We start from the raw sequence: 15538 nt of genomic DNA on the forward strand, positions 1-15538 counted from the left end.
GTTTCTCACTGTGTACTCTGCCCCCCTCCACACACACACACACACACACACACACACACACACTCTCTCTCTCTCTCTCTCTGCTGTTTGAATTACATTTTCCAGTAATGACTGAGTGAGGTCTTTCCTATCAGGCACCCTTGGTTATTTTGGTTTGGAATTCAGGGAATGGGAGAGGCTGGAATATCATCAATCTCAGAGGCAGCTGATCTGACTCAGCGTCTGCATCAAACATATTGCTCTGGAAATGCAGTCCCCTCCTCACTGCGAACACCTCCAGTTTCTGCCTTCCCTGAGCGTCGCTTACTTAACTCCGTGACTGCTTGTACGGGTTCTGATGGCCGTGGACTGAAGCTCTGTTTCTTCATCTCAGAATAATGCTCCCAGAGCTGCTTTATGGAGCCATTCACAGAGAAGAGCAGTAACGAGCCCAACGGCATGGCTTCCTTTTCTGTATTCTGTAACGTTCTTGTCCCAGCCGACTGTGTCTGGCAGCCGCACAATGAGTCCCTGCATGTGTCAGGGAGATGGATGAGACCTGCAGTGTCTGCATCTCAGCACTGGCTCTGTGAGCTCCTGATGAACCTTACCTCGGGGATGCTAGATTCTGTGCCATTGAATTAGAAAGGCAAACCACCCCCTTCCAAGAAATGTCTTATTTTCTCCCAACACAAAATGCTTTAATGGAAATAATGACACGCATTAGGTCCTTTGATGGATAGCACAGTGTACTTTCGTCCTCAGTATTTCTGATTATAGGACTCTCTGTTTTTGCCTCGTTGCTCTGTTACTGTTTTTTTGAAGCTAAAACAAAAAAGAGGCTACTGGTAGAGATGGTAGTTCCTCCTAAGCACTTCACACATCTTTGCTCTCAGAATGGAATCAGAAAAAGTAAGTTGCAAAGGATATTAATGAGCCCCCCTCATTTCCTTATCAGGGAAGTAGCCAGTTAGTTTGGGGAAAGTCTGTTCTGATCTAAATTGACTGGTTTTTGTTTCAGCACGAAATCGGTTCTGAACTGTGCACGAATGTGATGGATTATTAGTAAGGTCTCAGTGCTGCTAGAACCATTCAGGCACATCCGAGCAGAATGGGATTATGTGGGATATGAGCCAAAGGACAAACAACAATGACTCCTTCTACTATCTGTTTTCTAGGGCTGACTTCACGTAACTTGCACTGTCACACAGGGCCCTGCACTTAGATGGGCAGTTTAATGCTCTGCTAGCATTGTATCGTCTCGAAATTCTTGATAATTTGTGAACAATAGGACCTGAATTTAATTTTGCACTGGCCCAGAAAATTATGTATGTAGTGTTGGTGCCAGGCACCGCTCTATGCTTTGTGACTGATAAATAACAGGATTCCTCCTTGGTGTTCCTTCCTTCTTAGTTTTGACTGAGAAATGCAGGACAGACCCCAGCGTCGGTGTCAGGACACCAACGTGAGCCCGAGCAGCCTGCCCACCCACATGAAAGCTTGCGCTGGAAGTGGTCACGAGAAGTTGTTCCGTATGCCTCGGACCCTTCAGCCAGATCAATGGTCTAAATTAAGGATTTGAGAGAGAAGATGTGTGCAGATACCTCTTCAAAGAGAGCAATTCCCCCACTATGAGTTCCCCCTCCTGTTCGTGGTTAGGAGGATAAGGACCTTTCTCTTGCCTGAGAAAATTACAACAGACTATGGCTTAGATCCAACTCATACCTGGAAATTTATAAGTTAAGGGAAAGATGAAATAGGGGATCAAAAGGAAGTGATCTAGTTTTCTGGAACAAGGGATGATGCATGAGATCTGGCTGTGGGCCACGTGGAAGAGAGCCTTGGTGTAGAATCATCTTAGGTCTTCCAAGGCCTATCTTGTGGCTTCTGGAGGCACGAGAAGACCCCAGGGAGAGGATGTTCAGCTGGTGAGTAGTAGCTAATTTGGGAGCCTAAGCCCTGAAATAGAAAGGTATTTGTTGAGACCAAGGGAACCATGAGAGAGATTGGCCAAAGAGAACATTCAGAAAGCCCCCTAGAGCAACCATGAGGACAGAGGTCAGCTGTGAGCATCTGCACAGCCTTCCGCTAAGAGCTGCCACCTTGAACTATCTGACAGACCAGAAAGCATCGAGCCGCCCAGGTGTTACTTCTTCTCTCTCATTCCAGCTTTGATCCCAAAATGAAGCTGGGGCCTGGGAGAGATGGTGAACTGGAAGGGAGAAGGCACCAGAGCCCTTGCACCACTGTAAGTGCCAGCCTAAAACAGGTGCCAGCTGGTTGAGGGTTTCAGTTGCATGTTAAATCAGATTTGGAGTTTTCACTGTTATATCAGAGTGAACATTCTGGTGACTGAAAATTGAGCCTGTGTTTCCATTGCAAGTAATAGTCATATCACCTTTTACTCAGTAATGAGAGGAAAGGCAGAGAAGGCTGTCTGAGTGTTCCCTCCAGGGACACGAGAAGGTTATATCTTCTCCCACTTTCTCTTTCAGCTTTATTCAGTGATCACAGTGCACACACATCATGCTTGTTGACACATCAGTCACATCTTTATTACCCAATTAGTCACCCCAGTGTTTTGCAGAAAGTTCTATCCAAATGTTGGACAGGAGAAAAATAAGAAATGCAGAGGCTGAGATCCTAGCAAATCGATAACTGACAAAGCTAGAATTTAAAGCCTGATTTGTGTTTCTTAAGGTTTATTCTTTCAATCACTAATTCTCTCTCCTAAATTAGAAAAAAATACCATCTATTAAGTGCCTACTAAATGCCAGAAATAGTGCTAATGGCCTCACTTATATGATTATGTTATTACTCCTTACATAAAGCATGCGTTAGATGTTTTCCTTGTTATTTACAGGAGGAAACTGAGACTTAGAGGGTTTTAGTCACTGGTCAGTAACTAGTCTGAAATTACATGCGTATCTCTTGTTCACCTGATCCAAAATTTGTACAGTTCATTCAGAGAAACAGAAGGAGAGAGCAAAAGAAAGAGAGAGATTAATTTCTCCCTACTTTTCTTCTCCAATAAGTCATATCTTTGCTAAAATAAAATGCATACAGAGGTCCTCCTAATTACACAGCCAGAGGTAGTCACAAAAACAACAGCATAACTGTTAGCTAGACATGGTCCCATGAAGAGATACCATAAATACAGGAAAAGAAAGCTAACAGTCACGGCAGCTTTAGCCAAGAATGAGGTGGCCGGCTGTGTTACTCACTCTAAGTGAACCTGTAACATTAGAGAGAGGGCTGCTCTGTCCTGTTTCCGGGAATAGCCAGAGAAGTTTCAGGGAAAAGCTGAGTCATTAATAATAGTTCTGTTTAAACAGTTCAAGAACAACCACCCAAAAAAAGCATCCAGGTTGAGGGGTGGCAGCAATCACAGAACTGGAATAAATATAACCAACAGAGGGAGGAAGCAGGGAAAGAGTTTTCTTTTCAAAAGACTGCTCTGTGTTCTAGAAGAGCAGGATAAATGTTGTGGCTACATTATTTATGCAGAGAGCCGAAGTCAGGCTGTTGGATGTGAACGTGATATGGTGGGAAATGAGAGTCCACGGCAGGTTCTTCATCAAGTGATTAAGCAGTGAAAGTAAAGTTTTAGAAATACTTTTCTGAGAATGGTATGCTGGCTGGAGCGGAGTGAAAAAAGAGAATAATGTCAGTGGGAATGACCAGAAATTGTTTAGTAAAGATGTCCCAGTACAATAGGGGACCTCATTTTTGCCTCTGCAGAATGGACTTTTGGAGTCAGCTTTCTTTCTTGAACGAGAGTAGAAAAGAATGGGGGTGGAATGCAGATACATAGATTCCAGATATTCATGTATCTGCAAACTCCACGCACGAGAAGAGCTGTAGCCCTGAAACAGTGTGGGAGTTTTGATCATTGTATATTAAACAGTGCATGTAGAGCTCACAGTTCAATGAACGAAATGAGCAAAGCACATGGCAAATTTCCAATGTCTGTTACAGTGTGGAGAAACATCAACATTGTGGTACTGGGACACGTGATGCGGTAGAAATAGCAGTGACTTAAGAACCAGAAATTTGCATTTTCTTTGGAAGCACAAAGGTGCTATAGGGAGAAAAATTGTCTTTCCTCTTCTCTTAACGTTTTAAAATTAGCATACAATTCCAGTTTGTTACCTGCTGGGCTTGGAGACAGTGGAATAGTCAAAGGAAATCCTGAATATACTGAGCACTTAAGAGTAATGACTTCTATTTAAGATTCCCTAACATACTTTCTGGAGTTGGAATGCTGCATCAGATCTTATCATCAAAGGCTTTCTTGCAAAATGCCAGGATGCTATTGAATAAGGTAACAATGAGGCAGGGAGGGGACTCTTAATTTGCCCGAAACTTCTCTTACAGTATCTTGGTAATAGGCTCTGATGCACTCTTGGAGGGGAGGGAAGGAGTGGCGGGAGTGGGGGAGTGTGAGTCATTGATGTGGTGCATTTTCCCAATCTCTCACTGGCAAGATCCATACTGTGGTTTCTGTTCGAAGTGTTGACAATGGAGGAAGCATTACTAAGAATGGCTGTCGTGGGTCAGCCAGTAAAGCTCCACTCGGCCTTTCCTCTCACATCCACTTGTCTACTGTGTCTCTGACATGAAACAGAATCAACTCAGAAGGGGCGAAATCAGGTTACCTAGGATCCCGGACAAATTTCTTTTAAGTTTGGCTTATTCCTTTGAATGATTTCTTAAAAATTGACCTTTCTGTTGAGGCATTTTCTAGAACAGTAGGATATCTTATTGAAGCATGCCTGTTGAGAGTCTTTGAACGCCCTTTTTTTTTTTTCCCTCCCACAGCTGCCCAAGTCTACTTCGGCTTTGGACCAGAAAAAACAATGTAAATTATTTTTCCTCTTCTCCGAAATATTCAGTCTCTTTTCTCATGAATTATAATTTATGTGAAGTAATGAAATATAAATGTATCTTTGAAATCAGATGTTATTTTGTGTTCTCACTTTCAAAAACACTTTTTTGTTTGTTTCTGTACAAATTATCGGTCACTTATATTCCTGTGGGTATAATGCACAGATGGCTGAGTTCTTCAGGGATTTATGTCTGGAATAAATACATGCCATCCTCACAAACCTACTTCTGGATTGGTAATAGATATATTCAACCATTTGGTTAAAATCAAAACTCTCTCAGGAACATCATCTACAATACTTGGCAGGCAGCTTTACTTAGGCTGAAATCATGCATCTCTATGAAAAGCTTCTAAAGGGCACCCACACTTTGCTCAAAATGTAGGGCTGTATAGGACTTATTTTTGCATAGTTTTTTTTGAAATTTAAACAAGTCAAGATGATTGAAATAAATATTGTTTGAGAAATCTCCCAGTGCAAGTAAACGTGTAAATAGCAAGTGGAAGAAAAGAAGTTGGAATAGCAGTGAGAGAAGTAATTGTTCAAAAGAAAAGCCACTTTAGAAGAAATCCCCGGCCTGACTGACACCCTTTTGACCATAAGCTTTGTTATTGTCACTATCTCAATTCATTCTCAGTAACTTAAAATAGTTTTGTCACTGTCAGTAATCTGTACTGACACAGAGCTGCTTCATCTTGTTTTTTGTAATTACTCTCGAGCCAAACAGAAATTATGTAAAAACTAGAGGATTGATGCTATTAGCATCCTATAATATAATTCTCTTCCTATCATTCATTTCCTTCATGTTTTCATATACTACGACTGTTCTCCTCCCAAGATTATTACAGATGCAATGTTTGATGCTAATAATAGTCATTAGAAGTGGCTAATTATATGACTCAACAAGATTCTGAGTCACCCAAAATTATAATGGTAGAGAGAAAACTTTAAAAGTGACGTTCATTTGAGTCATTCTGATTTTATGAAATCCTATTTTATATCAGTCAATATAATTTTATTTGATAGCTATCCAGTTATACAGATATTATGCATATAAATATGCTGTTTTATTGAAATAGCCAATATTTATTGTACTATGTTTCGCATAATAATGGCTATGAACAGTCCTAACTCCCTGGATCTAGTGGTCTCTTTAACCCTCCTTATGACACAGGCAGGAATATTATTAACTGAAGTCAGAAATCAAATAGCTTGCCCAGGCTTCAGAACTAATGAGTGAGTATCCGAGACATTCTTACTCTGAGCTCAGAGTTATAGTCAATACACATACGTTTCTCAGATTGTGTTCTTCCAAAATAAGCTCCACAAAAATGAGTTTGTATTGCCCAGCAGCATTAGAGACATTTTTGGCTTCACCTTCTTTGGAGAAGATTCAGAGCACACATTAGCACATTAAACATGCTGAGAAACAGTTCAGTAGAGAAGCATTGTTTAATTCAGTGAGTCCCAAGCTGGTAAGCATCTAACTGCATAGTTTTTAAACACAAAACATCACACATACTTTCAAGGGCCAGGCTTGTGAGTACATTTTCTTAGTCCATTAAGTGAGAGGATTGTCAAATCCATTTGGCCTCCTTGCCTGGAATTTCCTTGGCCGGAGGGGTACTCATTGCCATCACATGGTACCTCAGTGTTGGATAAATCTCAGAACAGTAAAGTATATAAACTGTTTAAACTGTGCATATAGCCTTCTTTGTTTCTTTGGAAAGGAAGAAAAGGTCTTTAAGAATTATATTTACTATTTTTAATATTTAATATTTTATAAGGAGTTCAATCCTTAAAATATTGTATGATGGCACAGTATTTTATAACCACACCACAGATACTCAACCTTCTAGAAAGAGATGCCTAGAATTAATTACATTTTGGTTTCTTCATCATTTGGATGAATGGGTGCATAAGAGGAACCCATGTCTTGTGGAATAATGCTATAGTAAGGCATTAGTATGCATAACTTTATTCCATAAACTCATCCCAATGTTGCTGTCATGCAACCTTTATAAAAGAACACACTCATGATAATTTGTATCACAGTATTTCCTGGAGATGATGAGGTACCATTCCCAATGAAGCTTGCTGTAGCAAAGTTTAAGTGTAATGTAGTATTTACCAGATGTATTAAATTGCATAACTTATTTTTAAATCGCTTTATTGAGCTATGATTGACACATAAAAAGCTGTAAATATGTAAGATATACAACTTGGTGAATTTGGGGATAAGTACACACACAGGATACCATCTCCACTATCAAAGCCATAAAAATATCCATCATCTTCCGAAGTTTCCTCCTGCATCCTTTACTATTTTCATTGTGTGTGTGTGTGTGTGATTGAGAGATAAGAACACAACATAAGATCTACTTTTTTAGCAAATTTTAAGTATACAATACAGTACTGTTAGCTTTAGGTACTAGGCTATATACTTCATCTCCAGAATGCATTTATCTTATATAACTGAAACTTTGTACTCCTTGACCGTCACCGTCTCATTTTTCCCTCCTCCGACCCATGGCAATCACTATACTACTCTCCCCTCTGTGAGTCTGACTATTTTAGACTCCACACATAAGTGTGATCATATATTATTTGTTCTTCTGTGTCTGGTTTATTTCACTTAGCACAATGTTCTCCAGGTTTATCCATATTGTAAAAAATGGCAGGATTTCCTTTTTTTTTTTTTAATAGGGGTACTGGGGATTGAACCCAGGACCTCATACATGCTAAGCATATGCATTACCACTGAGCTATACCCTTCCCCCAGGATTTCCATCTTTATTAAAATTCCATTGTATGTATATACATTTTCTTTATCCAGTCACTCATGGATGAACATTAACTTGCTTCCATGTCTTGGCTATTATGAATAATGCTGCAATGACATAGGAATGCAGGTATCCCTTTGAGACCCTGATTTCAATTCTTTTGGATAGATACCCAGAAGTGGTATTGCTGGATCATTTTGTAGTTCTATTTTTAATTTTTTGAGGAGTCTCCATTTTGTTTTCCAATATGACTGTCCCAATTTAATTTCCCATAAGAAGTGTACCAGGGTTCCATTTTCTCCACATCCTCACCAACAGTTGTTACCTTTTTTTAAAAGTCATAACCATTATAAAAGTTGTGAAGTGATACTGTGGTTTTGATTTGTATTTCCCTGACGATTAGGGATGTTGAGCACCTTTTCATATACTTCTTGGACATTTATTATGTGTCTTCTTTGGAGTGATGTCTATTCAGACCCTTTGCCCATTTTAAAAAATCCATTTATTTATTTGTTTTGCTATTGAGTTGTAAGAGTTCCTTACATATTTTGGATATTAACCCATTATCAGATGTATGGTTTACAAATACTTTATTCCACTTTTCAGGGTGTATTTTCATTTTGCTGATTTTTTTCTTTGCCATCTGGAAGAGTTTTAGTTTGATGTAGTCCCACTTATTTTTGCTTTTGTTGTCTGTGCTTTTGGTGTCGTATTTAAAAGATCATTGCCAAGACCAATGTCAGGGAGTTTTCCCCTATGTTTTCTTTTAGGAGTTTTATGGTTTCAAGTCTTACAGTTAAGTCTTTAATCCATTTTGAGTTGATTTTTGTGTATAGTGTAAGATAAGTTTCCAATTTCATCCTTTTTGCATGTGAATATCCAGTTTTCCCATCACCATTTATTTAAAAGACTATTCTTTCATTTTGTATTTTTGGTACCCTTGTTGAAGATTAGTTGAGCATATATGCATGAGTTTATTTCCTTTTTCTCTATTTTGTTCCATTGGCCTATGTGTCTATTTCTATGCCCATATACCATGTGGCTTTGATTACTGTGTCTTTGTAATATAGTTTGAAATCAGGATGCATGTTGTCTCCAGCTTTGTTTTTCTTGTACAAGATTGTTTTTGATATCTGGGGGTATTTTGTGGTTCCATATGAATTTTAGGATTTTTTTCTATTTCTGTGAAAAATTCTATTGGAATTTTTGAAAGAGACTGCATTCTGTAATCTGCAATCTGTAAAATGCTTTAGGTATGGGTATTTTGGCAATATTAGTACTTCCAACTGGTGAACATGGAGTATCTTTCCATTTATTTGTGCCTTAAGTTTCTTTCATTGATGTTTTATAGTTTTCAGTGTACAGATCTTTCACCTCCTTAGTTAAATTTATTGCTAAGTATTATATTGTTTCTGCTGCTATTATAAATGAGATTATTTTCTTAATTTCTTTTGCAGATAGTTTGTTGTTTGCATATTGAGACACAACTGTTTTTTGCATGTTGACTTTGTATCCTGTAACTTTATTGAATTTGTTTATTAGTTTTAACAGTTTTTAGTACAGTCTTTAGGGTTTTCTATATATAAGATTATGTCATCTGCAAACAGAAACAATTTTATTTCTTCCTTTCTAACTTGAATGCCTTTTATTTTCTGGAAATACAGCATACCAAAATGTGGGATGCAGCAAAAGCAGTTTTAAGAGAGAATTTTATAGTGACAAATGCCTACATTAATATAAAAGAAAGATCTCAAATAAACAATCTAACATTTCACCTCAAGAAACTAGAAAAATAACAAGTCCCAAGCAGCAGAAAGAAGGAGATATTAAAGATTAGAGCAAAACTAAATGAAATAGAGACTAGAAAACAATAGAAAAAATCAATGAAACTAAGAGTTGGTTTTTTAAAAAGATCAATGAAATTGACAAAACTTTATCCAGACTAAGAAGGAAAGAGAGAAAACTCAAATAAATGAAATTGGAAATGAAAGAGGAGAACTTACAACCAAAACCCACAGAAATACAAAGGACTATACTAGACTACAATGAACAGTTATATGACAACAGATTGGATAACTTAAAAGAATGGAATAATTTCTGAAAACATTCAACTTACCAAGATCGAATCATGAAGAAATAGAAAATCCTTACAGACCAATAACAAGGAGATTGAGTAATCAAACACTGCCTAACAAAGAAAAACCCAGGACCATGTGGCTTCACTGCCGACTTCTATGAAACATTTAAAGAAGAATTAATTCAATCCTCTCAATCTCTTCCAAAAAATTGAAGAGGAGGGAAGACTTACAAGCTCATTTTAGAAAACTATCCTTACCAATACCACAGCCAAGTAAGGACACTACAAGAAATGAAATTACAAGAAGCAAAATTTCTATAAAGCTACCTTGAGTAATGGTAACTAAGATATATATGACCCATGATCACACTTGATTCTTTAGCATTTTATTTACCTATAACCTTTGAAAAAAAAAGCTTGAGAAAAAAATTAATCATTATCTAATGGACTAATACTGTGATTGAAATACCCTAAATGGTCAATGAGTCTATATATAAGATTGTGAGAAATACTCAGTTTATTCAGAAACAGAGACAATTATGAGTAAACAATAGAAAGAGAAATGCTGAAAGCCCAGGGCGGCAAAAAGTGTGTTGACAAGAAGGAAAACAGACAGATCAGCTGCTGGTGAGGCACGAGATGTTAAGCAACTAATTTCCTTAAGCATTTCCAACCCCAGTTTCCTTATCTTTAAAGTGTGGATATTAATACAACTCTGCTTAACTCAGGAGTACTGGGAAGAAAAATTAGGTTAACTTATGTAAGACATTTTGTGGTCAAAAATTATACTCTTAAGGTCATTCTGTTAAAGAAGCAGAGGCAAGCAGTTTCACCAAATTACTCCATGAAAGCCATTCTACCTCTTAATAGTTGAGGGGCTAATGGAAAATTGTTAGCAGAAGGACCTATGTTACAGCTATGGTATTCTCTGGTAGCCAAAACAAACAAAACAAAACAAAAACTATGGTTTAAAATGATAGAAGTGTATTTATTGTTCACATTATAAATCTAACATAGTTCAGCAGCGACCTCTACTCCACATAATCACTCAGGGACTGGTCTGATGGCCAGTATGACATTTTAGCAACAGAAATCTCAGGAGCAGGGAAGAGACTGTAGAATTGTAGATGGGATTCTCACTGCTGGCCTGCTCACAGATCCGCTGGCCCTTAATTGCACTGGGGCTAGGAAACATAGGAGAGCAAATGGAATTTGTTAAGCATTACAGTTTCTACTGTGGTACTTAATTTACATTAGTGAGAAAGAGGAAGAAAGGAGGAAGGTTTCTAATAACAGTCAAAAGAGCATTACAATTCTGTGATTTGTTGGTTCTCCAATATCAACTGAGTGTCCAACAATTCAATTTAATTCTGGCACTTGCTGTCTGGAATTAGCATAGTCCTCAACGCTTAAGGACTTAGGCCCACAAGACTGCCCACACTTCAGGCACCAAACACAAATTCCAGGAGTACTTCTCACTGACCAGCAATAAATTTGACAGTGTCCACAGTCCCCTCCTTAAGTTTGATAATTTGCTAGAACAACTCACAGAACTCAGAAAAACACTTTACTTTTGCTTACTGGTCTATTATAAAGGATGCAACTCAGAAACAGCCAAATGGAAGAGATTCATTAGGCGATGTACAGGGGAATAAGGTGGGTGCATGGAGCTTCCAAGTCCTCTGAAGACACATGACCTTCCAAAGCACATCAGTGTGTCGTCAACTCAGAAATTCTCTGAACTCTATCACATAGAGATTTTTATGGAGGCTTTATAACATGGGTTTGATTGAATAAATCATTGATCATTAGTGATTGAACTCAATCTTCAGCCCCCTTCCCTTCCTGGAGGTTTTGAGGTGAGGCTGAAAGTTCCAATTCTCTAATCATGCCTTGTTCTTTCTGGAGACCAGCCCTGTTACTGAAGATGTCCAGGGGCCCCTAGTCACCAGTTATATTATTAGCATACCAAAGACACTCCTGTCACTCGGGAGAGTTCAAGAATTTTAGGAACTGTGTGCCAGAAACTAGGAACAAGGACAAAAATGTATTTTTAAAAATTATTCTACACATTCTAAAACAAATAGAACTCACTCCGCATACAAAAGTTAATTCAAAATGGACCAAAGACTGAGCTATCAGAACTGACACTATAAAACTCTTAGGAAAAAAAGCTAGGCATACAAATTTATGACTTTGGATTAGATAGTCATTTCTTAAAAATAGTACCAAAAGCACAAGCAGACAAAAGAAAAAATTGATAAATTGGATATCATCAAAAGTAAAAATTTGTGCTTCAAAGGATACTATCAAGGAAGTGATGTGATAACCCAAAGAATAGGATAAATTTTGCAAATCATATATCTGAAAAGGTACTGGTATCTATAATATACCAAAGAGTGCTTACAACTAATAATAAAATGACAATCCCAATTAAAAGCGAGCTTAGTATCCGAATAGGTATTTCTCCAAAGAAGATACACTGGTGGGCAATTAGCATATGAAAAGGTGCTCAGCATCATTGGCCATCAAGAAAACACAATCAAAACAAGATGAGCTATCATTGTACATCCACTAGGATGACTATAATAAAAAAAATAATAATAACAAGCATTGGTGAGGATCTGAAGAAACTGGAAACTTTATACAGTGCTGGTGGGAAAATATTTTTTAAAATGGTAATTTGACAGTTCCTTCAGAGGTTAAACATAGTTACCATATGGCTCAATAATTCCACTCTTATGTATAAACCCAAAAGAAATAAAAACATATTTCCATACAAACATTTGTGCATGAATGTTCATAGAAGTATTATACATAATTGCTAAAAAGTGTAAGGACCCAAATGTCCATCAACTGATGCATAAATAACAGGGGTATATACATAAAATGGAATACTATTAGGCTATAAAAAGGAATGGAATACAGATACATGTTACATTATGGATGAATCTTGAAAACATGTTAACTGAAAGGAGCTCCCTAAAAGGCCACATAGTTTATGATTCCATTTATAAAGATGTCCAGAATAGGCAACTAGAAAGAGAATATAGATGAGTGGTTGCCTGGGGCTGGGACAGGGAAGAGGAGGAGTTGAGGGGAAATGAGGGTACAGGATTTATTTGTGGGATGATGATAATGTTCTAAAATTGATTGTGATGATGGTCAAATAACTCTGTAAATATACTGAAAAGCATTAAATTGTACATTTTAAATTGATGAGTTGTATGGTAGGTGAATGTCTCAAATAAAGCTGTTTAAATAATAGTAAGCACAGGAGAGTTAAAAGAAAACACTGGGAAAATTTGTGTGTGCTCTGAATTCTCTTCCACAATTTAGTATAAGGGTATTTTTCAACACAGCCTTATAACATCCTTTGCAGAGCATAATGCAGGTATTAAAAGAGAAATTATTTTAGACCAATGGTCTTCAATATGATATAACAAAACAAAACTTTATATTTATTTTATATTAAAATAGAAAAGAAGGAAGTCCAGTTTTACTGAAATTTAATGTACAGATTGACATGTGTGCTCCCACTTGTCCATGGGTGGTCTGAGGGTCTCAGGCACTGACTGACGGCATTCAGGATATGTTGGAGGAAGAGAGTGTGGAAGTTCAGCAAGTCAGTGGCATCCACTTGATTAACCCGGCTTCTGCCCCCTATAATAAATCTTAAACTATACGTTTATCACCTGTTTTTTTTAAAACTGCCTTTCTGCAATCTTAAAAAGTAAACTAGATAACAGAATTTTGTAACTGATTTTCCAAAAAGTCTTCCAAGTGAACATCTTCATTTGAGTTGGTGAACTGAGTCACATCCATGGGTGCCATGGGTGAAGGTGTGGACGGAAAACTAGAGAAGTAGAGAAAGGAGTGGGAGAGGGGGAGACACAGACAAATAAATAGATTGCTGGAGAGAAAGAATGTGTTTAGAAGAACAGCAATGATTCAACACATGTGATTCAACTGCCTCTTACATAGAAATGCAGTGTGAAAGTTTTGAGGCTATAGAAAAGAACACAAACTTTCTGCAAGTTATGGAATACATGGTTTGACACACAGGTTTGGGCTTCCCAATAATGAAATATTATCTATAATCAAGTAATTATGAATATCTGGTTAATGGAAATAAGAATTCACTTTGCCTGGAGAGGTCCAAATAATGGTGAAATTAGAGTTGGCTATTGCTGGTTGTGAAGTTTTCTAGACTGAAAAAAAAAAAAAAAAAAGGCATTGCCAGGAGAGGGATTTACTGTGTGCAAGTATCAGAGGTAGAGAAGAGGGTATTTGGTGGTTATTTTGGTGTAGTCAGAGATCATGATACTTGATGGAAGAGATAGAGATTCTGGGGTGTTCCACATATTATGGATTAGAAAATAGTTAGCATTTCTCGAACACTGAAAAACCACAACAGGAACAATCTACCAGAGTCAAGTAAATTGTCATATTCTACCAACTCCTTATGAATAAAACTGCTCTTTGGCCCTGGAAACGTATTGTTTCAAACTTTTACACTTGACACTGCCTACCCTTTATTTCTGAGTTCAACAAATCATTTGATTTTAGCTGTTTTCTTCTACAGTATATTCATTTGCAGATTTTTATGTATCAGCTTGCATTCCAAATATTTCACAGCTGTTTAATTCCATCATTTGACTTAAAAAGTTGCTTGACCTTAGAGGGAGAATTTCAGCTCTCAAAAACCTGTGGTCTTGTAAAGAACAATCCGTTTCTAAGACAGCTACAACCTGTTTGTCTGCAGTTTTTTTCCCCATGGATAAATGGGTTACTGTAAAAAAAAAAAAAAACAAAACCCTGCAATAATAGCTATCTAAGGTAAATATTAATCTTAGAAGTTAAGCTATTTTACAACCTAAAAATAAATAAAATGTATAGAGAAGCAGCAGCAGCCACAGTACACACACACACACACAGCATTCACTGTTCTAAAATTTTCCAAAGAAATTATTTAACTTACTTCGTAAAGTTCTTCTTTTAGGTCAAATATCCTGATTATTTGTAGCTTGAGGAGGCAGGCGAAATGTCCCAAATCGTCACAATTATGAGCTTCAGTCTGTCTTGAAGCAGGAAATTTGTCTCGACCTCTGGCACCAAAGAGGATTTTGTAAGAAAATATGTTGTCTGGATGTCACAACTTTGTAATCACCTTTCAAATAATTGTAGTAGCAAATACGAGTTATAGAACTAACTCAGCCGAAGGGTGGGAGAGGTCCTGCCTTCTCCAGGGTGCGTGTTCTCCCAGCTGTCCTGCTCTTTCCCCTTGGCGCAGGTCAGATTCATAAGAGCATCTTCTGGGACATGGAGTTGCTTGGCATTGAGAAATCCATCAAGCCTGGACAACTGATTTCCCTCCCATGTCAGGATTTAACACTGAGAATACAGCTGCTGCCTCACAAAAAGCAGAGCAGATTTTTAATAAATATTTAATTATTGTGTCAATACTCTGTCTCCTTTGCATGGATACTTGAGAGTGAGTATTTGAACTCGTTTGAAAGTAATTTACTCTATGAATGGCTTTGCTATCTCATATGACTGTACTGAATTTCTGGTAGAACACTTCAGAGACTACAGTAAAGACTGTATTCTGTGTTTCTGAATTTAACTTTGACTACCAGTAAGTGAGAACAGAGTTTTTGAATAATCAATTGTTTTTTAAGAATCAAAATGAAATGAGGAGGTTTTGTTTTATTTTATATATATAAAAGATGAAAAATAAAAAAAAGATTTCTAACACATGGAAATACAAAATCTCTAAATTACATCAGGGGAGATTTCTATGGTGAATTCAG

At 37.4% G+C, this 15538-nt stretch overlaps 1 long non-coding RNA gene across 1 annotated transcript in view; it reads right to left on the reverse strand.

Moving 5' to 3' along the window:
- The window catches only part of LOC116662820, a 37837-nt gene extending 22659 nt beyond the window's left edge, over positions 1–15178 (reverse strand). Inside the window, exon 1 of the long non-coding RNA XR_004318917.1 lies at positions 14707–15178. This is a non-coding gene — a long non-coding RNA (uncharacterized LOC116662820). The remainder of the gene's footprint in view (positions 1–14706) is intronic.
- Between the last annotated feature and the right edge of the window lie 360 nt (positions 15179–15538).

The sequence above is a fragment of the Camelus ferus genome, chromosome 1, assembly GCF_009834535.1.
Source record: "Camelus ferus isolate YT-003-E chromosome 1, BCGSAC_Cfer_1.0, whole genome shotgun sequence".
Lineage (NCBI taxonomy): Eukaryota > Metazoa > Chordata > Mammalia > Artiodactyla > Camelidae > Camelus > Camelus ferus.